At 41.4% G+C, this 25598-nt stretch overlaps 1 protein-coding gene and 1 long non-coding RNA gene across 4 annotated transcripts in view; both read left to right on the top strand.

Annotated features, from left to right (window-relative positions):
• LOC124038280 (glutamate receptor ionotropic, delta-1-like) overlaps positions 1 to 25598 on the top strand; it is a 446412-nt gene that overhangs the window by 221731 nt on the left and 199083 nt on the right. The window lies entirely within an intron of this gene.
• On the top strand, positions 9108 to 22999 carry LOC124038281. 2 transcript variants are annotated; one of them, XR_006839334.1, is made up of 5 exons: positions 9108 to 9254; positions 10399 to 10554; positions 11495 to 11623; positions 11819 to 11867; positions 22882 to 22999. It is a non-coding gene; the product is annotated as an uncharacterized LOC124038281 (long non-coding RNA). The 2 variants fall into 2 exon arrangements; XR_006839333.1 differs by lacking the exon at positions 22882 to 22999 and adding an exon at positions 17214 to 18139.

Below are 25598 nucleotides of genomic sequence, written 5' to 3' on the forward strand. Positions count from 1 at the left end.
TACCAAAATGGGCAAGATGTGGAGCCCCGCCCAACCAGCTCAGAAGCTCTCAACCTTGATTGAAGTGGGAATTAAATTTCTCCTTGAGAGATTGACAGCTTTCTTACATTTCCTCTACAATCCATTTGTTATAAAGCAGGGTTTGGGAGCATGGTGACATAATGCAGTTACCTAGAATCTTGATGGTAGGTTCTAATATAACTTGAGAGGCTGACCACAACTCCATTTTGTTGCGCCCAGCCTATAGACAGAAACTAAAACAGGAAACGCCTGTGCTCAGGTCTGTTCAATGCTGGTCCGACCAATCGGATTCCATGCTTCAAGATTGCTTCGATCACATGGACTGGGATATGTTCCGCATAGCATTGGACAATAACATTGATGAATACGCTGAATTGGTGAGTGAGTGTTTCAGCAAGCGCATCGGTGATGTACCCACAGCGACTATTAAAATCTCCCCCAACCAGAAACCATGGATTGATGGCAGCATTCGCGCAACACTGAAAGCGCGAACCATTGCTTTTAATCAAGGCAAGGTGACCAGAAACATGACCGAATACAAACAGTGTAGCTATTCCCTCCGCAAGGCAATCAAACAAGCTAAGCGTCAGCAAAGAGACAAAGTAGAGTCGCAATTCAACGGCTCAGACACGAGAGATATGTGTCAGGGTCTACAGTCAATCACGGACTACAAAAAGAAAACCAGCCCCTTCACGGACCCCGATGTCTTGCTCCCAGACAAACTAAACAACTTCTTTCCTCACTTTGAGGACAATACAGTGCCACCAACATGGCCCTCTACCAAAATCTGCGGGCTCTCCTTCACCGCAGCCAATGTGAGTAAAACATTTAAACGTGTTAACCTTCGCAAGGCTGCCGGCCCAGAAGGCATCCCTCTCCGCATCCTCAGAGCATGGGCAGACAAGCTGGCTGGTGTGTTTAGAGACATATTCAATCAATCCTTATCCCAGTCTGCTGTTCCCACATGCTTCTAGAGGGCCACCATTGTTCCTTTTCCGAAGAAAGCTAAGGTAACTGAGCTAAATGTTTATTGCCCCGTAGCACTCACTTCCATCATCATGAAGTGCTTTGAGAGACTAGTCAAGGACCATATCACCTCCACCCTACCTGACACCCTACAACCACTCCAATTTGCTTACCACCCCAATAGGTCCACAGACAACGCAATCACACTGCACGCTGCCCTAACCCATTTGGACAAGAGGAATACCTATGTAAGAATGCTGTTCATCGACTACTGCTCAGCATTTAACACCATAGTACCCTCCAAACTCGTCATTAAGCTCATTCATTCCTTTACACTTGTGTGTACAAGGTAGTTGTGAAATTATTAGATTACTTGTTTGATATTACTGCATGATCACATTAACATCTTCTAACCATGTGTATGTGACAAATAAAAAGTGATTTGATTTGTCAGATATCAAGACATCAACGCACTAGAGGAATTAGTGTGAGCATTAGCGAGTGATGAATCCTCTTTTAATGGATTGACCGGATTAATTATTCTCTGTCTCCACAAACTGATACTTTGGTGTGAGTGTTTGTGTGGCAGTTTTTGAGTGATAGGACACATTGAATCAGAGAGCAGAGATGGGTTCTCTTTTCATCTTAGAATTGTTAACCATTCATCTCCACACGCGGGGATGTATCGCCAGATCTGGTATGCTTGATTACAAGCCTTTAATACCATCCATATAGTGTTACAGACACATTTAGGCTTGTGGCCAATCCCCAATAAGGGTTTGTGATATACCCCTACACTGAGGTAGAACAAAACACAACCATGCTTTTTTCACATCTCTTATGTTCCCATTTATGAACTGGTTGGTTATGTAAAAATATTTTTTTGCAAAAGTATTGACACGTCCTAAACTTATCAAGGTGCAGAATAATGCCTGTCTGGAGGGGTGATGGGCCACATACGTAACACATGTAAATACAGGTAGGCAGTTGTCTGCACTACATCCACAAACAGCATTAGGATATCTTAATGCATCTTGGAAATATAGACCTGTGAGCCCAGAGATACAATAGGCGGAAATGTCACCGATGAATATTTAGGATGAATTTAAGCTTTAGTTTTTGGTAGCTGATTAAAAGACAACTTTCCAAGTCAAATTTGTTCTACTTCAGTTTTTTATGGCCCTGTCTGTCAAAAATACATACAGTTACATGTTTTTTGATGTTGTGGCTATTGTAATATAATCAGCTCTAAGAAAAACAAGTGGGCACAAACACTGAAAAGTTTCCTCTGTGGATGTTATTTGTTCAGCCCCTACATACTCTTGCAATGACATTAGCCCCCCCGCCGCCGCCACAGTACCATTAAATTGTGGTTAAATCACTTGTGCATCGTCTTGTTTTTAATGAGACGTCCTTCAGATGTATGTACTATTCTTATGACCTGTAGTCAAGTCTATTTTTGTGCAGTTCAACGTTTTGGGAATCCATTTGTCCATATATAGAAAAGGTAGCAGACTGCTTGGCGTGGCAACACCAAATATTCCAAGTCGCAAGGCTCTTTGGGGATCAATGAAGCAACTCTGAGGCTCCAACAAAAGGAAACATAGTCCAACCCTTGACACCATCTCCCTAACTCTATAAATACATTAAAATGTTTTGTTTTGTCACACACCGGGTTGGTGCAGTAAAATGGGTTGTTTTACAGGGTCAGTCATAGTAGTATGGTATAAATGAGGGTTAAATGCCTTGGACAAGGGCAAATAGATTTTTCACCTTGTCGGATTGGCCTTTCGGTTACTGGCCCAACGCACTAGGCTACCTGTCGCCCTACATCTTGCCCCCACTGTGGTATAACTGGTCCCTACACGATTGGGCTCTTGAGTCACCTCCTTCCTTATAATTTAGAAATGAGCTTTGATTCATGGTTAGTCCAATACGGCTGCCTGAATCCATTATGGTGTATGGGTAGGATGCAACCACACATGATGACAAATGCATAAGGCAGGTGTTCACTACAATGAACCAACACAACCTGACACTCATTGACAAGAAATGCCATCAACTTACTTGGCCTTCACATACAGGATCATAGGAATTGCACCTCTACAATGTCAATGTCATCCTAAATCTCCCAGAAGTGTCCATGATAGGCCCACTCCACCATCAGCCCTCCCCTCTGGCAGTTACTACATACAGAGACACCATGGAACTGGACTGCCACAGGTCAGAAGGCCATTCAACAGCCAAAATGCCATCTGGAAAGTGCTGGCGTGCACTGCACTCATATGTACATTTTTGCTACCAACCATGGCTGGCCAGCCCATGTGATACCGGAACTGGGCTCGTGAAAAATGAGACTCATGCATCGGTCTACCCTTTTCCCTACTTCCCCCTCAACATCCGGCAAACGAGGCCCATTAGGATGGCCAAATTTCACAAAGATGCTTGTATGTCATTGTTTATGGTGGCTGGGGATTGACTGTGAGATATTGGCCTTTGTGAACCATGCTTGACCAACTCCACCTCCTCCGCAACCTCTTTACTGTCCATCACAGACCAGGGATCATCTTCAAATGTGTATGTGTGTGGAGCTGTGCTACCGGCCTCGCCGGTTCTGTCACTCTCCTTATCTGCTGCTGGGCCTGCCACTGGCCGTGGTCACAGCCAACCAGCCAAACACGCACAGTTAATATCATCCAAATAATCTTCCTACCCAACTTCCAAAAGAATATGAAGGGATAACTTAACTCTATTTCTTGAACTGCATTGTTGGTAAGTAAGTATTTCACGGTAAGGTGTTGTAAGCTGTTGTATTTGGTGCATGTGACAAGTAACATTTGATTTGAATATGTAGGATGTGACTTCACATTCAACATTCAACATAACAAAATCGATAACACTTTACCTTAAGTGTACATTCATTAATATGTAACTAAATAGTAATACACGTATTAATAACATAGTAGTTACATGTAATTACTATGTCAATACTATATAATTACAAGGTAATAACAGTTTAGCGGTATAGGTTATTACACAAGTGGAACGAGAAACATGTTCCAAATCAGCTTGTCGGAGGTTATTCCACACATGTAATTACAAGATGTTTTGGTCCAAATGTAACTAACATGTTCTGTAATTACACTTTTGCAGTCTCCTGTGTCGCACCATGTTAGCAATGTTACATGTAACAACATAAGTCACTACCACCAAACTAAACTAGGACTCTGTCAGCTGTTGTAACAATCCACACCCTATCATTAACTACAGCTTCAGTTATCTTATTTCCATATTATTTGGATTAAAGGATGAACTGAATTAAATGTAAGAGCGATGTATTTACAATGGATATGCATGTAACTATAATGTTCCTACCCAGGAGCAAGCAACTTAAACTAAAGTGTTATAACCTTTGTAAATAATATGTACCTGCCTTTGAAAAGGGATTTCGGGTTTATTTCCCTGGCTTCAAAGGTGTAATATAAGTGAAATGTTCAAAATAATATAATGTTTAAGGTTAATGTAGGCACTCATGAGCAAGCAGCTTCAAGTAAAATGAAACACAGTAGGGTAAACCTCTTTATTATAATCATTGGGAAAATACACTTAAATTAAGAATAAATGTTGTTACAGCACCTTTAAGTGTAATTACTATGTAATTGATATTAAATATTTTGCAGTGTATCAAAATGTGTAATTACAATGTCATAAAAAAAAAATGTATAATACCTACAATGTTTCTACACAGAAACAAGCAACTTAATGTAAAATGAAACGCATTTTGATTTACTCATGTAATTAATATGTAGATACTATGTCACGTGTTTTTGTGTTTTTTATTGTAGCAGGTGACGTTTGGTAATACACTTTCTTGAGGGTTGATGCATAGCGTGTTGATCGGACAGTGATATGTTTGGAAGCAATGGAATCCATAGTCCCCCGTGTGATATAAAAACATGTTTAAGTGGACTGACCCAAAAGACACGGATAGCAACAAAACATGCTTATAACCCTGTCAAAAGAATGAAACACAGTCATTTGAAAGACAACATTGACCCTTCTTACGTGACAAACAATGTCTAATCATACAGCTTTGGAATGGTCTTTACATTTCCTCTAGGGGGTGCATGCTAAGAGTGAAAATCGTACAGCTGATACACTAATCGGACGTCTTTGACGAGTTGAGAGTGTACTCCTTTCTTATTGTCTTTACCCAACCAGTATATCTACACAATAAAAGTAGATGTCTCTTTAAACTTGTTTTGTTCTGATTGCACCTTAGCCTCCCAACCTGCCCCTTTATTGACTGCCACACTCTTGACTGCCACACTCTTCAATGTGTTGTGTGTGTGACAAACTGTGTGAGGATCCACAAAGTTGTTTGTCTGGTGATTGTAACCCAGTATATTCAGAGACCTGACAAAAAATCTCCAGCAGTCACTCAGAATTGTGGAACCTCTTCGCACATGTCAACTGATGATAGGAATTAAGATTGCCTGTGAATGGTTTTCCACTATTTTAAGAACTGGGCACCGTCTGTTGTTTAATCTCCATCATCCCAAACAACCAACCCTCTTCTTCACGTTGGCCCCATCCTTCCACGATTGTACTGAAAGATAGGAATAAGTGAATATCATTATTTTGTGACAGATAGTTGGCCAGTGTTTAGTCGCGCCTTGAAATGGTGAGGGATCAGTAAATCCATGAGAACTGGCCTCTCGAGTGGATCATTGGTCTAAAGCACTGCATCGCAGTGTGCCACTAGAGCTGTGCCACTAGAGATCCTGGTTCGAGTCCAGGCTCTGTTACAGCCGGCTGCGACCAGGAAGCCCATGGGGCACAATTGGCCCAGTGTTGTCTGGGTTAGGGGAGGGTTTGGCTGGCAGGGATGTCCTTGTCCCATTGCGCTCTAGCGACTCCTGTGGTGGGCTGGGCACATGCACACTGACATGGTCGCCAGCTGACATGGTCGCCAGCTGACATGGTTGCCAGGTGTTTCCTCTGACACATTGGTGTGGCTGGCTTCTGGGTCAAGTGGGCATTGTGTCAAGAAGCAGTGCGGCTTGGTTGGGTTGTGTTTCAAAGGACACATGGCTCTTGACCTTCATCTCTCCAGAGTCTGTACGGGAGTTGCAGTGATGAGACAAGACTGTAACTACCAATTGGGGAGAAAAAAAGGGTACAAGTAAAAATATATATAATCCATGAAAACTAGCATAATTTAACTTATGACACAAGGTCTGATGGGTAAAGTTGTATACTGTAATGTTAAATGACCTGAAACATGATATGTCCAAGAGAACTGAGAGATGTATTTATCAAATAATTCACTATATGAAAAGGGCAAGCCCTCTATTTGTTTCATCCACATCAGTATATTTACTGGGGAGTACTTTAAAATGGCGACTGAGTGAAATATGAGTGAAATATGTCAACAAATAATATCTCAGTTCCCAAGCCCAGATAATGAATGTTACTACATCAAAATGCATAATACTATACTTTTTTCTTGTGCGATGACTTGGATTCATCTATCATCACCAATCTCCGTAGAGAACGTGACCCAATTTAGAAACCCTTCCTCCCCTTGAACCTCCTCGGGGCTTTGTTGCAGACCTTCAATAATGAGAGGTAAGACAAATGTTAGTGATATGAGAATACTTGAGTGTCCCAGGGAAGTATGACCCTCAACTTCTATAGGAGGGGCACCGAAATCAAATCTTACTTTGGGTCCCAAATCGTCTTGAGCTGACACTGCTCCTGTCTTATGTGGAAATGCACTTTAATGGAAGTTGTTCAGAAAATAACTGAGTTTGAGTTTGTCTGTTGTTGCATTTGCACTGTAATGCAATGGAAACATTTTTATATTCGATCAAACATTCAGCCTATATCCAGTCAGCAGTTATACCTTTATTTAACTAGGCAAGTCAGTTAAGAACAAATTCTTATATTTGACAGCCCATGTGCAGGGGCAGAATGACAGATTTGTAACTTATCAGCACGGGGATTTGAACATGCAACCTTTCAGTTACTAATCCAACGCTCTAACCACTAGGCTGCCCCAAATTAAAATAAATTGAGTAATCAAAGTAATAATTGACAGATTGATAATCAGAATAGTTAGTTGCAGCTCTAAAAACAGTACTCAAAACACATTTGAAACAGCTTTTACTTCATTTCCCTGAATAGTGTAGGCTCACAAGAATAATAAATTAAGGCAGCAGCAGTGGTCCAAGCCTCTCCAGTCGCACCATGCTGCCCTTCTCGGCCTGCCACCACTATAGTTCTGTGGGAAACACTGGTCGGGATGGTTGGCAAAGGAAGCTAAATGTTGAAAATCTTGCAGTGCCCCTTTACGCTGTCCAGTAAATAATGCATGAAATATCCCAAAAGCCTGATTATTAAAACACCCTTTTACATATTGTTTGCAAGTGAGCAAAAATGTCCTTAGAGTGAATATAGGTAAACAAAACTTTTTCAGAGTCAAAATTGCTAATAATTGGGTGTTGATCGACAACTGTAACAATGACAATGCACCTCTCACCTTTCTCAGGCTTTTCGTTAATCTTGTCAGGGTGCTTGAGCTCCGTGCAATACCATCCTCTATATATATGTTTTTACATTGAACCTTTATTTAAGTAGGCAAGTCAGTTACAATGACGGCCTTCCCCCGCCAAACCCACTCCCAATCACAGCCAGACGTGATGCAGCCTGGATTCAAAACTGGTACTGCAGTGAAACCTCTTGCACTGAGATGCATTGCCGTAGATCGCTGCGCCACTCGGGTAGCCAAACATGTAGTGTGACCACTGTGCAATTCTGCAATATTGCAAAAATAAATTAACACATCAGATCAATAGTATATGACAATGGAAACCCCAATATGTTTTTCATAAGTGGAATCCACCATAGGCCCCAGACATTGAGACCCAGCTTTTGGTAACACAACCTTAACTTGCCCTTAAACCACATTATCTTCAGCCTGGAGAGACCTACTCGCCATACCTTGTTCCATTTCTGTTCTAACCTATGCCACGGAACACTAACTAACATGTAATTACTTAGCAAAGAGCCCCACACTCACCAGTACCTTGTGTATGGTTGTTATGCTTCATTTTATTGGGGCTGAAAGAGCATGAAAGAGCATTTCTGTGAGTGACAGATATTAACAAAGTGGTCAAAATTATGTATTTTCTAACCTTGGCAGCTTTACCACTAGCCCAACTATTTAATCATCAATGAAGCATCCCATCCCACTGTAAAAACAAAACAAAAAAAGTGTTAGGGATCTTTTGAAACTCTTTTGGGTAATGCAGCCCCTGATTGTGAACCAGTTTCTAAAAATGTAATTATCCCAATCTTAGTGTGTCATTCATTAACCTACCGATGAAGAAATGTTACCCAATTGTAAGTGGAACCCGAGAATGGCTAAAGATGAAATCCTTCCTGATGGAGCAGAGGGAATCTGACGATGCCTCTTGTTTCGACAAATCCTGCAAGGAAACACCAACATTTAACCCAGACACAGGTGCACGTTTTAGAGACTGACACGACGTGATAATTGAAATGGAACATCACGACGTGATAATTGAAATGGAACATAGACTAAGTAATTATATTACATTCAATTGCATTCTATGATTATCAATGGACTTTTTCAGTAACAGTAGGAATGCATACACATTGTTGGAATTAGGAGAACAACAGCTCTCCAGATATAGATGAAACATCTTGAGTGGTAGGCTGCAGGCCAAAGATAGACCAGAATGGTGTGCCTTTCCTAAGCTCTTCACTTGCTCTAAACGGGCTGGCAGTCCTGAGTGTCCAGAATGGGAATGCAACTTGGACACAGAGGAGAGCGAGCCCTTGTAGAGACTGGAAATCTGGACTGAAAAAATTATATATACTGAAGGTCAATGTCAGCCCGGTTAGCTCGGCACAGCAGCGTACACACGTAGAACCTATGAGACTAGCTAACTAGGTTTTACATACCAGCTCAAGATGAAAGTGAAATGCACTGTCTGTACAGTAAATTTACGTTTTCATTTTTTTTTTACAGTAATCATAATTTCAAACATTTCCAAAGTGCTTTAGGCCAACCAATACCCGTTGTAATGTTTTGCATGCATTCCGGATCATTATCTGCTTTGCATCCGTGAGATACCGATGTGCAGGACATTGTTGGAACTTTAAGCCAAAAAAATCACGTTGAGCGAAATCGAGGACAAAAACGCAGTGACAGTCAACGTTGGCCAAGGAGAACCAAGGTAAATAAGTAGTCATATATTAATGTAGTTAAAATGTACTATTGAATTTGTCTTGTTAATCGGTGGATTTCATGTGATATATCAGTGCAAATGAGGCGCTTTTTGTGGGACCATCTTTTTCTCGCTCCCATCCTGTCGTTTTTAACATAGCTAGCTAACGTTAGTTAAGGACTAAGTGACACAGCTGACCTGTTGCTGGTTTGCAAAAACAGTAGCTTGCTGGTTGTATTTTGCCAATTATATTATCTTCACTTGGTTTATTATCTTGCTAACAATGTAACAGACGCAAAATATATGTTAATTGTTGCCTTGGCAGGATAAGCCAGTTTTCTAACTGTCAGCTAACTTTTTGATGACTAGCTAACTTGCTAGCTAGCTAGTGCAAATTACATTAGAATAGTATTAGCTAGAAGCCTGGCTATAGCTTGGCCAAGTAGCCATTTGTCATGTGTAGCCTGGCTATAGGTTGGCCATGTGTAGCCGAATAGAAGCCGACTCAAATAGTGCAATTCTAATTCAGATGTCCTTCATTAGCACATGTAAAGCCAATATAGCATCCTAGTTAATTAGATAGCTAGCAACCTCAGTTAATAAGCAAACTAAGGTTAATGTTACTAGCTAGGCTAGTCTATTGTCACTGTGGTGCTAGCCAAGGTTAGCTTAGCCAAACTATTTGCTGGTAGTTAGTTAGAAGAGCTGGCTGCTTTATTATGCTCGCTAGTTGTAAGCCATAGCTCTAGCCAGCTCATTAGAAGTTGTTACCAATACCATTGTAGTTACATAAGAAGTGATATACCAATTTCCACATAAGTAATAACCTAATACTACAAAAAGTATATACAATGTAGATAGTGTGATAATATATATGTAATTACGCATGGGTTCCTACAGTAATACCTGATGTATTAATATAATTGTCCTTAGACGTATTATGCAGTATAACCATAGCTAGAATGAATACCTGCAATTACATAAAAGTACATTTTAGTACCTTTTTAGACAAGAGCTCGCTAGACCCTTAGTGATTCAGAAAACCATGTTTGTATGGCCCACACATTTATAATAGATTCCAATTAGATTGCATGACACATTTTTCAACAGTACTTTGGTTTATACTGGAAATGTGTCCTTTGTTCATCTATAGAATGTCATGTAAAACTGACTTACAAACAATGAAAGAAGATGGCCTCATCAGCAGAGGATGGTGCCATAACCGAAGTGGTAGATGTTGAGATCCTTAAGTAAGCGGTACAGGAACCAACTGTGGTTGCTGTAGATGATGATACAGCTCCCATAGATGGTAAGTATGGCTTAATTCATCAAAATGTTTGGTTTCAGTAGAAACAACAATACAATTATTTGTCGTAGAAAGTTAAATATCTGACCTGATCAAAGCACCAGACTGTTGGCTCTTTGATATTGTTTATGTGACTAGTCTGTAATATTGACACTGCAAAGTGCTAGCTAGTGGGTAGAACCTTTCTAAGTACGCATTACATTACATTACATTTAAGTCATTTAGCAGACGCTCTTATCCAGAGCGACTTACAAATTGGTGCATTCACCTTCAGTTCATATTTCAGTTCAGAAGAATGAATTCGACAAGAATGAATTCCTCGCCCCATGCAAATACCTATACCACTTTCACACCAAGAACAAGGGTTTTACCCTGTATATTTGAAGTGGGTTTAGCCCGTGCCAGACCATTCATACTTAACCTATGACACAGGTAATAAGCATGAAGGGCCATTCATTGAAAATATAAAAAAGTGGGCTGTTGCGTTTAGACAGTACTGATTACGGGTCAATGAATACAGGTCGAACCATACAGATCAATGGCTCATCCATGTTTTGCATGTGTTATTAGATCGGCCCTAAATCCATCTTGATTGTTTGTGCTTTAAATATTGTAGAGGAGCGAATGGTTATCCGACCTGTTTTTGTGTATCACAGATCTGTGCATCAGCCAGGCTATAAACTATCTAAAAGGCAGGCCCGTCCACTGTCTAGTGGTTGGGAATCCCTGCTATAACCAATCATCTCTTGGCTGACATTAGCCAGGATGTTTTATTTATTTCTCCCTTCGGACAATGGGGTCAGACTCCCTCCCTATGACAACCAAGTCCTGCCTCATATGTTGTTCAGTGTGTTTGCATTGTCTAATGACATAGTTAAACAATTCAATTGTTCTGTAGAATATCTTATAACGTTGCAACGAATGCCCTTTGTTTGAATTATAGTGTCTGTATCGAGCCCCTCTGACCATACAACTGAAAATTTGAAAGTGTAGATGCTGAAGAGGAAGATCAAGATGGAGGCTTTGGAAGAGGAGAGGGTCTACCTCCGCAAAACTGTTAACCAGTTGCATGGTAAGATAACGTCAGAAGTCTGTTTCCATATCTGTCTGGGATTTTGTCAACATAATTGCTGTCAAGCCAACGCAATTTGTCATTAAAGAAGATAAAGAGGCTTAAATTAAAGACTGTCGCTGATAATGTCTTTCACCAATCATCTGTTGGCTGACATTAGCCTCAATGTTCTCTTTATTTTTCCTTTAACTGTAGGGAAAGGGGGTCAGACTCTCCCTAGGACCAAGTCCTGCCTCTTCTGTAGGTAAGTTTATTTGCATTGTTTAATGACACCTTTAAAGTTTTGTTTTAGAGTAAGGGAGAACTTTCACATACTGTACAATAAGAGTGATAGTAATTAAGATGATGATAATGATGATGATAGCTACAAGTTTGACTCTAGAGCTGTGTCTCTAAACCTTACTAGCTGTTAAATCATTCCTCTGACCCTGTTTCCTCAGACAAGGTTTAAGAGGTCTTCCTAAGTGCATTGGTTTTGTTCACGCCAAATTAGGCAAATATGACTCTGTGTGCTACATGAACACGGCTAGTCATGAATGTGTCATATCTCATCACAAAAGGGGCGGGTCCAGGTACACAAACAAATTTATTCATGATCCAATTTTGGCAGAAATGTGCTGCCTGTGTAGACTACTGCCAGATTGGCTTGGCTGCATTCATGCATAAATGAAATTAGCTAATTTCATTGAGGTATTATAATAAGTGTGCTTGCAGAACGCAATAACTCTCTTGTCATTCTGCATATTTAATATTATTCTGCCCACTTTCTGTGCTCCCTATCAACTTAATAAAATGTAAAAACTATTATCACCACTTAAACTCTATTCTGTCGAGCGTTACATTTCCAGCTATGACTTTTTTTCTTGATACTACTTTTACTTTTTATGTTAGACTTTTTAATACCCCAAAAGCTAACAGACTCCTATTCAATTTCCTAAACATTCCAAACTGATCATTGTTAAGTCTGCTATCTCTTGTCATTTCAAATTAGAACAGCTCCTGATTACTTTAAGGGCTGCTTAACTCACACATTGATACTATTTGTAATAGAGTTTTCCCCGACAAAAGAAATCTTGGTCGACTAAGAGTCTTCTGTTCTTTCGACTAATTGATTGGTCGGAATTTTAAAACGTGTTTTTTTCCATAAATCTGATTAAATAATTAAGATGCACAAATGACTAGAGGGAATCAGACCAGCAATTGATTTGATTGCGCCGGGCTCAGAATTGCTACGCTATGTTTAAAAAAAAAAGACAGCAAGTGACTGACTAGCACACGTTGTCTCTCTGCTGCAGCAACCACTCGAAAGGGGGGAATGTTTAGGCTACTGTAACGGCGTTCGTCTGTTGAATGAAGAAAGTCGGACCGAAATGCAGCGTGTAGGTTACTCATGACTTTAATGAACAGAATCGCGGTACATGAAATAACTGAAATACAAAAACAACAGAACGGAACGTGAAACTAATTACAGCCTATCTGGTGACTACAACACAGAGACAGGAACAAACACCCACAAAATACAAAGCGAACTCAGGCTACCTAAATACGGTTCCCAATCCGAGACAACGAGAATCACCTGACTCCAATTGAGATCCGCCTCAGGCAGCCAAGCCTAACTAGACACACCCCTAATCATACACAATCCCAATTAATACAAACCCCAATACGAAACACAACATATAAACCCATGTCACACCCTGGCCTACCCAAACATATAACAAAAACACAAAATACAATGACCCAGGCGTGACAGAACCCCCCCCTAAGGTGCGGACTCCCGGACGCACATCAAGAGCATAGGGAGGGTCCAGGTGGGCGTCTGTCCATGGTGGCGGTTCTGGCTCGGGACGTGGACCCCACTCCATAAATGTCCTATTTCCTCCCCTTCGCGTCCTGGGATAATCCACCCTCTCCGCCGACCATGGCCTAATAGTCCTCACTCAGATCCCCACATAACTGAGGAGCAGCTCGTGACAGAGGGGCAGCTCGGGACAGAGGGGCATCTCAGGACAGAGGGGCAGCCCGGGACAGAGGGGCAGCCCGGGACAGAGGGGCAGCCCGGGACAGAGGGGCAGCTCGGGACAGAGGGGCAGCTCGGGACAGAGGGGCAGCTCGGGACCGAAGCAGCCCGGGACTGAGGGGAAGCCCGGTACTGAGGGGAAGCCCAGTACTGAGAGGAAGCCCTGTACTGAGAGGAAGCCCAGTACTGAGAGGAAGCCCAGTACTGAGAGGAAGCTGAGGCAGGTAGTAGGCTCCGGTAAATCCTGGCTGGCTGGTGGAACTGGATGATTCAGGTTGTCTGGCCGATCTAGAAGATCATGGCTGACTGGCACTTCTGGCGGATCTTGGCAGACTGGCACTTCTGGCGGATTCTGGCAGACTGGCGGCGCTGGGCAGACTGGCGGCGCTGGGCAGACTGGCGGCGCTGGGCAGAGTGGGAGCACTGGGCAGACTGGGAGCACTGGCGGCGCTGGGCAGACTGGCGGCACTGGCGGAGCTGGACAGACAGGAGACTCCGGCAGCGCAGGAGAGGAGAAAGGCTCTGGCTGCGCTAAACAGGCGGGAGACTCCGGCAGCGCAGGAGAGGAGAAAAGCGCTGGCTGCGCTGAACAGGCGAGGCGCACTGGAGGCCTGGTGCGTGGTGCTGGAACTGGTGGTACTGGATCGAGGACACGCACAGGAAGCCTGGTACGGGGAGCTGCTACCGGAGGACTGGTGTATAGAGGTGGCTCTGGATAGACCGGACCGTGCAGGCGCACTGGAGCTCTTGAGCACCGAGCCTGCCCAAGCTTACCTGGCTCGATGCCCACTCTAGCCCGGCCAATAGGAAGGGCTGGTATGTGCCGCACCTGGCTTTGCACCCGCACTGGAAACACCGTGCGCTCCATAGCATAACACGGTGCCTGCCCGGTCTCTCTAGCCCAACGGTGAGCACAGAGAGTTTGCGCAGGTCTCCTACCTGGCATAACTATTCTCCCTTCTAGCCACCCCCCAATAATTTTTTTGGGCTGCTTTTCCGGCTTCCAACCGCGTCGCCGTGCTGCCTCCTCATACCAGTGCCTCTCCGCTTTAGCCGCATCTATTTCTTCCTTGGGACGGCGATATTCTCCCGACTGCGCCCAGGGTCCTTTTCCGTCTAATATCATCTCCCAAGACCAGAAGTCCTTATATTGCTGCTCCTCACAATTAACAGGGAGAGTAGGCTCAGGTCTGACTCCTGACTCAGCCACTCTCTCTGCGCTCTCCCCCAATAAATATTTGGGGGTTACTTTCGGTTTTCGCTCTGCGTCGCCGTGTTTTCCTTTTCGACTCCATTCGTCTATAGCCCTCTTCGCATTGCTGCAGGGAATCCCAGGCGGGCTCCTGCACTCGCTCTGGGTCGGCCGCCCACCTGTCGATTTCTTCCCACGTCGTATACTCCATGCCTCTACCGTCCATAACGTCCTCCTTTAGATCCTGCCAGTTTACACGCTGCTCGGTCCGTGAGCGGTGGGTGTTTCTGTAACGGCGTTCGTCTGTTGAATGAAGAAAGTCGGACCGAAATGCAGCGTGTAGGTTACTCATGACTTTAATGAACAGAATCGCGGTACATGAAATAACTGAAATACAAAAACAACAGAACGGAACGTGAAACTAATTACAGCCTATCTGGTGACTACAACACAGAGACAGGAACAAACACCCACAAAATACAAAGCGAACTCAGGCTACCTAAATACGGTTCCCAATCCGAGACAATGACAAGCACCTGACTCTGATTGAGAATCGCCTCAGGCAGCCAAGCCTAACAACACCCCTAATCAGCCGCGATCCCAAATAATACAAACCCCAATACGAATACAACATATAAACCCATGTCACACCCTGGCCTACCCAAACATATAACAAAAACACAAAATACAATGACCCAGGCGTGACAGCTACTGGATGCTCATGAGGTATATATATATATATATATATATATAGGTAAATGGAAAGTCAGATGTGTGGAATATATTTGACTAGTTGTGGAATATACTGGAGATCAAGAAGAATAAAGGAGCAAGTGCTGTGTGCATTTTATGTGTGCCAAACAGGTGCTGTTAGATTACAATAAAGCAATTCTGACCAATTGGAATAATGTAAAAAAAAACACAATATAAATAAATAAGCGTAGCTTGTTGTTGTTGTTATGCCTTTATTACAGCAAAGACTAAACAGTCGCGTTCATTCGTGAATGCAATTTCCCGAAATGGAACAGTTTATTTATTGTTTAATTATTCAAGGCTTGCTTTATTGCATTTCAAATCATGAATGACTTGTATGCTTTGTGATGACATAAACAAATGAATGATTGACTGATACAGTAGCCTACAGTATATGAGTAGTGAAGTATACACCTAAGTAAGTTATGGTATTAAGACCATAGAGGATGCGCTCTTAGGCATACAGCTGGTAGGTTCACAAGGCTGCTATACTTAGCCTACTAATGATGATGACATCACCTTTTATTATAATGATGATTGTAATAGTAATAATAACAATTAGGAGATCAAGAAAAAGGAGCGTTATTATTATTATAAATAATATTTTTCTGACAATTTGGAACAGTGTAAACAACACTAAATATATTGTAAATATTACCAGGGAAGTGTAAAGCCTTTATTACAGCAAAGCAAAGATTAAAAACAGCCGCATTTTAAAAATTGTTTACTTGACATGTCGTTGCATAAGGCATGGTGCTCACAGAATCAGTATGCTATTAAATAGACACTCAAACAGGCAACAGAAGCAGGATCTGTCTTATTTCTGTAGATACTTTATATTTGGAGGATTTATAAAGCCAGGCACATTTAACTGTTAGGCTATTGATTATAGACCTAATTAAGTTGGGGTTTCCTCTCCTCACTTTTCGTAGACAATAATGCAAGGGCTGTTTCTCGTCTCCTAACTATGGTGCTGCCTCCGCGTCATTATTCTCAACACCAATATGCTGGTTAACTTTGCTATTAAGCACATAGCAACATGGTCTAGGAAAATGTACCAATTCAACAGCAAACTAATGTTCTTAAGAACTGTGGACAGCGACCACTAGCCAATACATTTGTTATAGCACATTTGTTATAAAATAATGTATTTTTTTATTAGTGTTGCACCATTGTTTTTATGTAGTTTAACTGTATACAATAAAAGTAGCATGTATTTGAGTGATGGACTGCGCCATCCCCATGGCCTCCACAGTGGATTAGTTTACTCAGACAGGCGTGAATCAGACGTGTGTCTTGTACACCATGATATATGTTTGGAAGATTTGGAAGGCACACGGCTGTCTTTATAAGGTCCCACAGTTGACAGTGCATGTCAGAGCAAAAACCAAGCCAAGAGGTCGAAGGAATTGTCCGTAGAGCTCTGAGACAGGATTGTGTCGAAGCACAGATCTGGGGAAGGGTACCAAAACATTCTGCAGCATTGAAGGTCTCCAAGAACACAGTGGCCTCCATCATTCCTAAATGGAAGAAGTTTGGATATAGTTTTTTGGTTTAGAATAAATGCTATTGTGTTCTGATTTCAGCAAGCACATTAATAAATTGCTTTATGTTTTACATGTTAGCAGCCACACCTAAAATAAGGGAATCGTGTCCGCTGCTTTCCACAGCGTGGGAGTGGATCGCAACACTATGGTGATGAGTGCCCCTCTGGTAGAGATCATGCTTGTCGTGCCGGAGTTCCTTCATTCACAGGCAGTGTTTGAGAGCTCTAAAGAGACGCTCAACCAATATGCAAGAAGGATCACCAAAAATGCAACAGCAGAGGTGAGCTATGCTATAAAATAGAAGAGGCGTAATGAACTGCTCCCTATTACATATAAGTTCAAATAAACACTGATTATGCACACCCATTCACACACACACACGTGCCCGCACACATACACACACTGGGTAGAGATAATGTAAGAGGAAGATAGTGTGTCCCTGCGGTAAAACAATCATAAAGATGTTAGTGTAACGGATGTGAAACGGCTGTTACATTAGTCTGTTTTCTAAGATGTGGTGCAAGGAACTGCTCCATACCCCCTAGAAACGTGATTTTGCACACATTTATGTTGAAATGTTAAGGATACAGCATGTTCTGGCTGTAAATTCGAAAACAAAAATAAACAAAATATTGTGAGTGGTTGACACTTGCTCCAGATGTGCAGTGAAGAGAGCCGTTTGTACATGTTCCACAAAGATAATCACAAAATGAAATCAAATTCTAAAATCCAAAAGGAGCGAATGATTTTAGAATGGTGGAGCGCCGTTCCTGAATGCATATAGTGGAAACACTGCAAAATACATTTACATGCCAACCCCTAACTATAGAATTCCAAAGTACTGTACTGGGTATCTGCCATAGTTGTAACATAGTAACTACATAGTGATTACATCAGTAATTCACAATGTGCTTCACTTTACATTAAGTTGCTTGTTCCTGAGCAGAAACATTGTGGTTACGATACTTTTCTTTATAACATTGTAATAAGTTACATTTTGACATCCTGTGAAATATGTAATTGCATTGAAAGTAAATTGTAACTACACTTTTAGGTGCTGTAACAACATATATTCTTAATTGAAGTGTATTTTCCCAATGATTATAATAAAGAGGTTTACTCTACTGTGTTTCATTTTACTTGAAGCTGCTTGCTCATGAGTGCCTACATTAACCTTAAACATTATATTATTTTGAACATTTCACTTATATTACACCTTTGAAGCCAGGGAAATAAACCCGAAATCCCTTTTCAAAGGCAGGTACATATTATTTACAAAGGTTATAACACTTTAGTTTAAGTTGCTTGCTCCTGGGTAGGAACATTATAGTTACATGCATATCCATTGTAAATACATCGCTCTTACATTTAATTCAGTTCATCCTTTAATCCAAATAATATGGAAATAAGATAACTGAAGCTGTAGTTAATGATAGGGTGTGCATTGTTACAACAGCTGACAGAGTCCTAGTTTAGTTTGGTGGTAGTGACTTATGTTGTCACATGTAACAAGGTAACATATTAGGATGCATTGCTAACATGGTGCGACACAGGAGGCTGCAAAAGTAATTACAGAACATGTTAGTTACATTTGGAACAAGACATCTTATAAATACATGTGCATAAATCATGAGTAATTACACGTGGAATAACCTCCGACAAACTGATATGTTCTTGTTCCACTTGTGTAATAACCTATACCGCTAAACCTTTATCACAGTGTAATGACTTATTGTTTAGCTCAGTTGGTAGAGCATGGCGCTTGTAACGCCAGGGTAGTGGGTTCGATTCCCGGGACCACCCATACGTAGAATGTATGCACACATGACTGTAAGTCGCTTTGGATAAAAGCGTCTGCTAAATGGCATATATTATTATTATAATTACATGTATTTTATAAATATGTGTATTACTATTTAGTTACATATTAATTAATGTACACTTAAGGTAATGTGTTACCAAAAGGTCCACCCACAGGTCAATTAAGCATGTGTACAGGAGTGGCCTAACATCATGATAATGTCTAATGAATTGGGTAATTAATTATGGAATATGAAATATGGATTTATGTATTTTCTACAGTAAATGGGGTACCACCAATCATTTAAGTCAATAGGAAATTAAATAGGGATTAACGAGTAGGGATTAACCGTACGTATCACAATCATTTTATTGACGTGGGATGAAACATGAGACAGTGATATTATTTTATTTAAAAAATAATATTTATCATAAAAACAAGGTTATACTACAGTAAAGGATGAGTTAATCATTGACAGATTATGGCAAAATGATATGCAGTGATGAAGTCGTTAGCAAGGGGAAGAAAGAGGGGAAAGGAGAGTATGGTTTCTTTTAACTCAATCTCTTGTCAGATTCCCAATTGTCCTTTCAGTGCGAAAATGGGAGAAAGGGTGGGATACGGGGAAAATACTTAATATCATTTAACATTTCTACATGACTCAATGATCATAACATTCATCAGTACACTTCTTATCTCCGAGCCTAGAAGTTTATTTCATGATTTCTCCCAAAAAAGCAAGGGTTTTGGTGTTAACAAGAATGTTCTCTGGTTTCCATATAAATGGTCTGGATTCTGTCCATTTAGAGTCGGGCGAGCCATTTGGTGGGCCCCTGCTGTTGCTGTGCCGTCCTGGATAGAACGTTTGAAGTGTGGAGTGTTATTTTGTAATCCGGATGTGTGTGCGTGCACTGTTGTAGAATTGGAAACTGATCACCACACAGCGCCAATACCCAGCCTGTCATACATGTCACTGCAGGTTACCCATACAACAACAACTGGCTTCTTTGTCCTCACCTTGTCCTCACCCTGTATGTCCTGGTCACCTCAAAGACTTTGAATCAACCTTGCACACTTAGTTTCAGTGGGGAAAATACGAAAATGTTTGCGCTACACAGTACATACTGTTGTAGTAAAGGTTGCTTTCCTGTGACTTCGTTACTCTACTATGTGCTTTTGTCGAGAAAGGCTTGTTATATTTAGCAGAATTGCCCATTGTTGATATGCTGTAAGTGTGTGAATGAGATTTAAACATGAACACACGTTAAAAAGCTGTTTGGCTTCAGCTATTTAAACACAGCAAAGGCATGGCAGTGACACTCATAATCCTATATATACCAAGAGCCTTATGAAACCCTTTTAAAGACAGAATAACATAATACTAAATAAACAAGGGCAACAATGTGAACATGATTGAGTGTAATCATGTTGGCCATATTGGATTCATAATAAAATTACACCAACCCAGTCTTTATTGGCATGAGTGTTGTACACAAAAAAAATATTTACACGTGATTTAACCTCCATCAAATGGTACTATGGCAGCCCCCCACCCCACTTTGCCCTCAGAATAACCTCAATTTGTTGGGACATGGACTCTACAAGGTGTCGAAAGCGTTCCACAGGGATGTTGGCCCATGTTGGCTCTAATGCTTCCCACAGTTGTATCAAGTTGGCTGGATGTCCTTTGGGTGGTGGACCGTTCTTGATACATGCAGGAAACTGTTGAACTTGAACAACCGAGTAGTGTTACAGTTCTTGCACCTAATACCATATCCAGTTCAAAGGCACTGAAATATTTTGTCTTACCCATTCACGCTCTGAATGGCACACATACACAATCCTTGTCTCAGGGCTTAAAAATCCTTCTTTAACCTGTTTCCTCCCCTTCATCTACACTGATTGAAGTTAATTTAACAAGTGACATCAATAAGCGATCATAGCTTTCTCCTGGATTCACCTGGTCATTCTATGTCATAAAAAGAGCAGGTGTGTTATGGTTTTCTTCCGTCGAAGGAGAGTCGGACCAAAATACAGCGTGGTTAGTTCCATACATCTTTAATGAAGAAAAAAACACGAACAATACAAAAACAACAAACGGAAAGTGAAAACCTATACAGCCTATCTTGTGACAACAAACACAGAGACAGGAACAATCACCCACGAAATACTCAAAGAATATGGCTGCCCAAATATGGTTCCCAATCAGAGACAACGATAATCACCTGCCTCTGATTAAGAACCGCCTCAGGCAACCATAGACTTTCCTAGACAACCCTACTCAGCCACAATCCCAATACCTACTAAACCCCAATACAAAAACACACCACAAAATAAACCCATGTCACACCCTGGCCTGACCAAATAAATAAAGAAAACACAAAATACTAAGACCAAGGCGTGACAAGGTGTCCTTAATGTTTTGTATACTCAATGTATACATACATTATTTTAAAGCAGGACTCTGTAAAATCCATTATCCTTCTGAAGAGTATGAATTAGGCTGTTTGAGAAGGTTTGAATCCTAGGCAACCTGCCTACACATTGTTTGAAGTACAATAGACCAACATACAGTATCTACTCTAGTAGGTCAAAGCTGTGTGATGGAAAACCTTGGTAGAGCATGGGAGAAGGAGACATTGTGGTGAATTTCCTTCAATGTACATGTTTTTTACACCAGAATATCACGGCTCAGGCTAAGACCCAGATGGAGACACAGGAGGCGGGTAGTACGAGTCTCAGAGTTTATTATAGTTCAAGGGGAAGGCAACAGGTAAGTTAAGGCAGGAAAATAGTCGTAATCCAAAGCAGAGTCAGGCAGGTACAGGACAGCAGGCAGGATCAGGACAGGCAGAAAGGTCCGAACTATATAAAAGAAAAATAAAGCAAAAAGTAAGAGCACAGGAAACACGTTAATACACTGGAAGGACTTGACGGGACAAGACGAACTGGCAACAGACACAGAATACGCAGGTATAAATGCACAGGAGATAATGGGGGAAGATGGTAGACACCTGACAGGGGGTGGAGACAAGCACACAGACAGATGAAACAGATCAGTCGCTCTGGATAAGAGCGTCTGCTAAATGACTTAAATGTAAATGTAAATCAGGGTGTGACACCAGAAGGTGATTTTTTCTGTTAAAGGTGCATTATACAATTTTCACATGTAAACAAAATGACTGTCATTGGCAGTGCTATTGTAACCTGTGACGTGGCCTCTGACAAAAATGCTGGACCTTAATGGCACAGGTGGTGTGCTTTCATAGCCAATGTTAGCTCCCATCTGACTGGCCAGACTGGGGTGTAATCATTTCACCAAACAGTTGCAACTAAAATTAGAGTTTCTATTATGTCCATGACATGGTGAAAGTACAATCCAATAATGAGGAGTCAGAAAGGTACGTTTAGGCTATTTACTCCATGGTGCAGCCAATAAACATGAACACCATGTCAGCAGGTGAACTTCCCCACCCATGGGGCGCACACCACTATACTCAGTACACAATGCTCCTTCCCCTCAGTCACATAGTGGGTTCCCCATAACATTGGGGAGCATGGCTTTGGAGTTGGCACTCTGCTTCCACATCAAGGCGTGGTGTCCAGGTCATCCAAGCCAGAGAAGGAGGAGGTGGCAGCAAAGGGGGCTTATGCTTTGCAGCCCTGCAGCTGATCCACATGGCTGCGGTGCTCTTGACTGCCAGGCGTCCGAGTCCTGCAAGAGACAGTTCCAGTGGCTTCTTCCACGACTGCATGGACCCGCTTAGGTCCTCCAGAGTAAAGCCAAAATGTCCTGTATTTTGTTAGGCAGGGCCATACAGCACAGAATGAGAATACATTTGACTTGGAAAGTTGTCTTTTAGTCAGCTACCAAAAAGTAAATCTTACATTCATTAAAAATATTCATTTTTGACATTTCCTCCTATTGTTTCTCTGTGTTTACAGGTCTATATTTCCAAGATGCATTAAGATATCCCAACATGCTGACCAGACCGGACATGTCGCGTGCGCGAGCATCGCAAAATAAATGTAGAAATCCATGTTATTCAATTATTGCACCCACACTGGCACACTGAAAATAAAGAAAACCCCTTGATTGAGTAGGTGTCCAAATGTTTGACTGGTACTGCACCTCGGGTAGGGGTATCTCAAAAATGTTTGGGCATTGTCACTAGCCTAATTTCCATAACCAGAAACAATCATATTTCACAGATTAACCATGGTCAAAAGGAGTGAATGATTTTAGAAGATTTGGATTGAATACCTACTGAAGTATACTTAGGAAAATCAATGGGATTATGAAATATCAATTTATTATTGGCCTAACTGCCAAGAGGTTCCCACACATCTTGGGTTTATGTGCAATCCGTGTGGCTGGTCTTTTAATCTGTCTCATTGGTTATGTCACAACATATACCAATATTATTGTCTCTATCTACATTCAACATGTTTTACAGCTACTGTATTTCAAAAAATATACATCATATTTTTAAACTTTATTAAACTATTTCACTTTATTTACAGCTACTGTGCAAGTGCAACATACTGAGTACATGGTGTCAACATTAATGCAGTCGCTGGTTATTTTTTTGCAAAGGTTTCCCCTTTGATTAAACTTTAGTGTGTTTACAGAGAGAGAGACACTAAATGAGATCATCTCATTTGCCGTTTGAAATTCTTCCAACAGCCCTAATTTATGTACTCTCACCACAGCATTGGTGAGGTTCATTAGCTACATTCTGCTATGCTCCAATTACAACTGTACACATTGAAGATAATCTCATAATTTGCAACGGATTGCTCGGCAGAAGTTGTATATAATGTCCCCTGTGACTGCAATGATGTATAATAATTTGCCACATCCCAATCTGCATACAGAAGTGCTTTGATGTGGCAGTAGCATCTGCAGGGAAACATCTGAATCAAAACAATGTTTGTTGTTAGCCAGCCTTCATTCCTTCAGACAGATGTCTTTTTAATGTTTTCAATTAAGAGTTTAAGGAGCATAAGATATTTCGCTTGATTGGGCTCATTTTAATGTCAATAGAATGTGATGCATGACAGCATTGTGGCAATAATTTCGTCAGCATAATGGTATCCTCATCAATCTACACACAATACCCCGTAATGACAAAGCAAAAACAGGTTTTTAGATTTTTTTGCGAATTTATAAGAAAGAAAAAAACTGAAATATCACATTACGTAAGATTTCAGACCCTTTACTAAGTAATTTCTTGATGCACCATTGGCAGTGATTACACCATTGAGTCTTCTTGGCACACCTGTATTTGGGGAGTTTATCCAATTCTTCTCTGCAGATCCTCTCAAGCTCTGTCAGGTTGGATGGGGAGCATTGCTGCACTGCTATTTTCAGATCTCTCCAGAGATGTTCAATCGGGTTCAAGTCCGGGCTCTGGCTGGGCCACTCAAGGTCATTCAGAGACCCAAAACCACTCCTGCATTGTCTTGCCTGTGTGCTTCACCATAGGGATGGTGCAAGGTTTCCTCCAGACGTGACACTTGGCATTCAGACAAAGACTTTAATCTTGGTTTTATCAGACCAGAGAATCTTGTATCTCAAGGTCTGAGGGTCTTTAGGTGACTTTTTGGCAAACTCCAAGTGGGCCGTCATGTGCCTATTACTGAGGAGTGGCTTCCGTTTGGTCACTCTACCATAAAGGCCTGATTAGTGGAGTGCTACAGAGATGGTTATACTTCTGGAAGGTTCTCCCATCTCCACAGAGGAACTCTAGAGCTCCATCAGAGTGACCATTGGGTTCTTGGTCACCTCCCTGACCAAGGCCCTTGCTCAGTTTGGCCTGGCGGCCAGCTCTAGGAAAAGTCTTGGTCGTTCCAAAGTTCTTCCATTTAAGAATGATGGTGGCCACTGTGTTCCTGGGGACATTTTATGCGGCAGAATGTTTTTGGAACACATCCCAAGATTTGTGCCTCGACACAATCCTGTCTTGGAGCTCTACGGACAATTCCTTTGACCTCATGGCTTGGTTACTGCTCCAACATGCCCTGTCAACTGTGGAACCTTATATAGACAGGTGTGTGCCTTTACGAATCATGTCCAATCAATTGAATTTACCACAGGTGGACTCCAATCAAGTTGTAGAAACATCTCAAGGTTGATCAATGGAAACAGGATGCACCTGAGCTCAATTTCGAGTCTCATAGCAAAGGGTCTCAATACTACTGTTTTATTTTTTATAAATTTGCAAAAATGTCTAAAAACCTGTTTTCGCTGTCATTATGGGGTATTGTGTGTAGATTGCTGATGAATATTTGTTATTTTATCCATTTTAGAATAAGGCTGTAACATAACAATATATGGAAAAAGTAAATCGGTCTGAACACTTTCCAAAGGCACTGTATATATACCATGTTAACCTATCCAAGTCTGAGTACATTTATTTTCGTAAGCAAACCTTCCTGCGGATGAGGCCTGCAGTTCAACGAACATGATGTGTCACATACACAGCAGCATATGAATGATAGCCCCTTTCTACTCTCGTGAGAACATTTAGTAGTCATTATTCCATCATTATCATCTTTGCCAGCGCCTCTGCAGACCTCTGCCCGTCAGAGAGGCTTGTCTGTAATGGAATTGAAATATTAATATAGTCTATTTTCCAGGAAAAAATGGGCAAATCATG

This window comes from Oncorhynchus gorbuscha, linkage group LG06, assembly GCF_021184085.1.
Source record: "Oncorhynchus gorbuscha isolate QuinsamMale2020 ecotype Even-year linkage group LG06, OgorEven_v1.0, whole genome shotgun sequence".
Taxonomy (NCBI): Eukaryota; Metazoa; Chordata; class Actinopteri; order Salmoniformes; family Salmonidae; genus Oncorhynchus; species Oncorhynchus gorbuscha.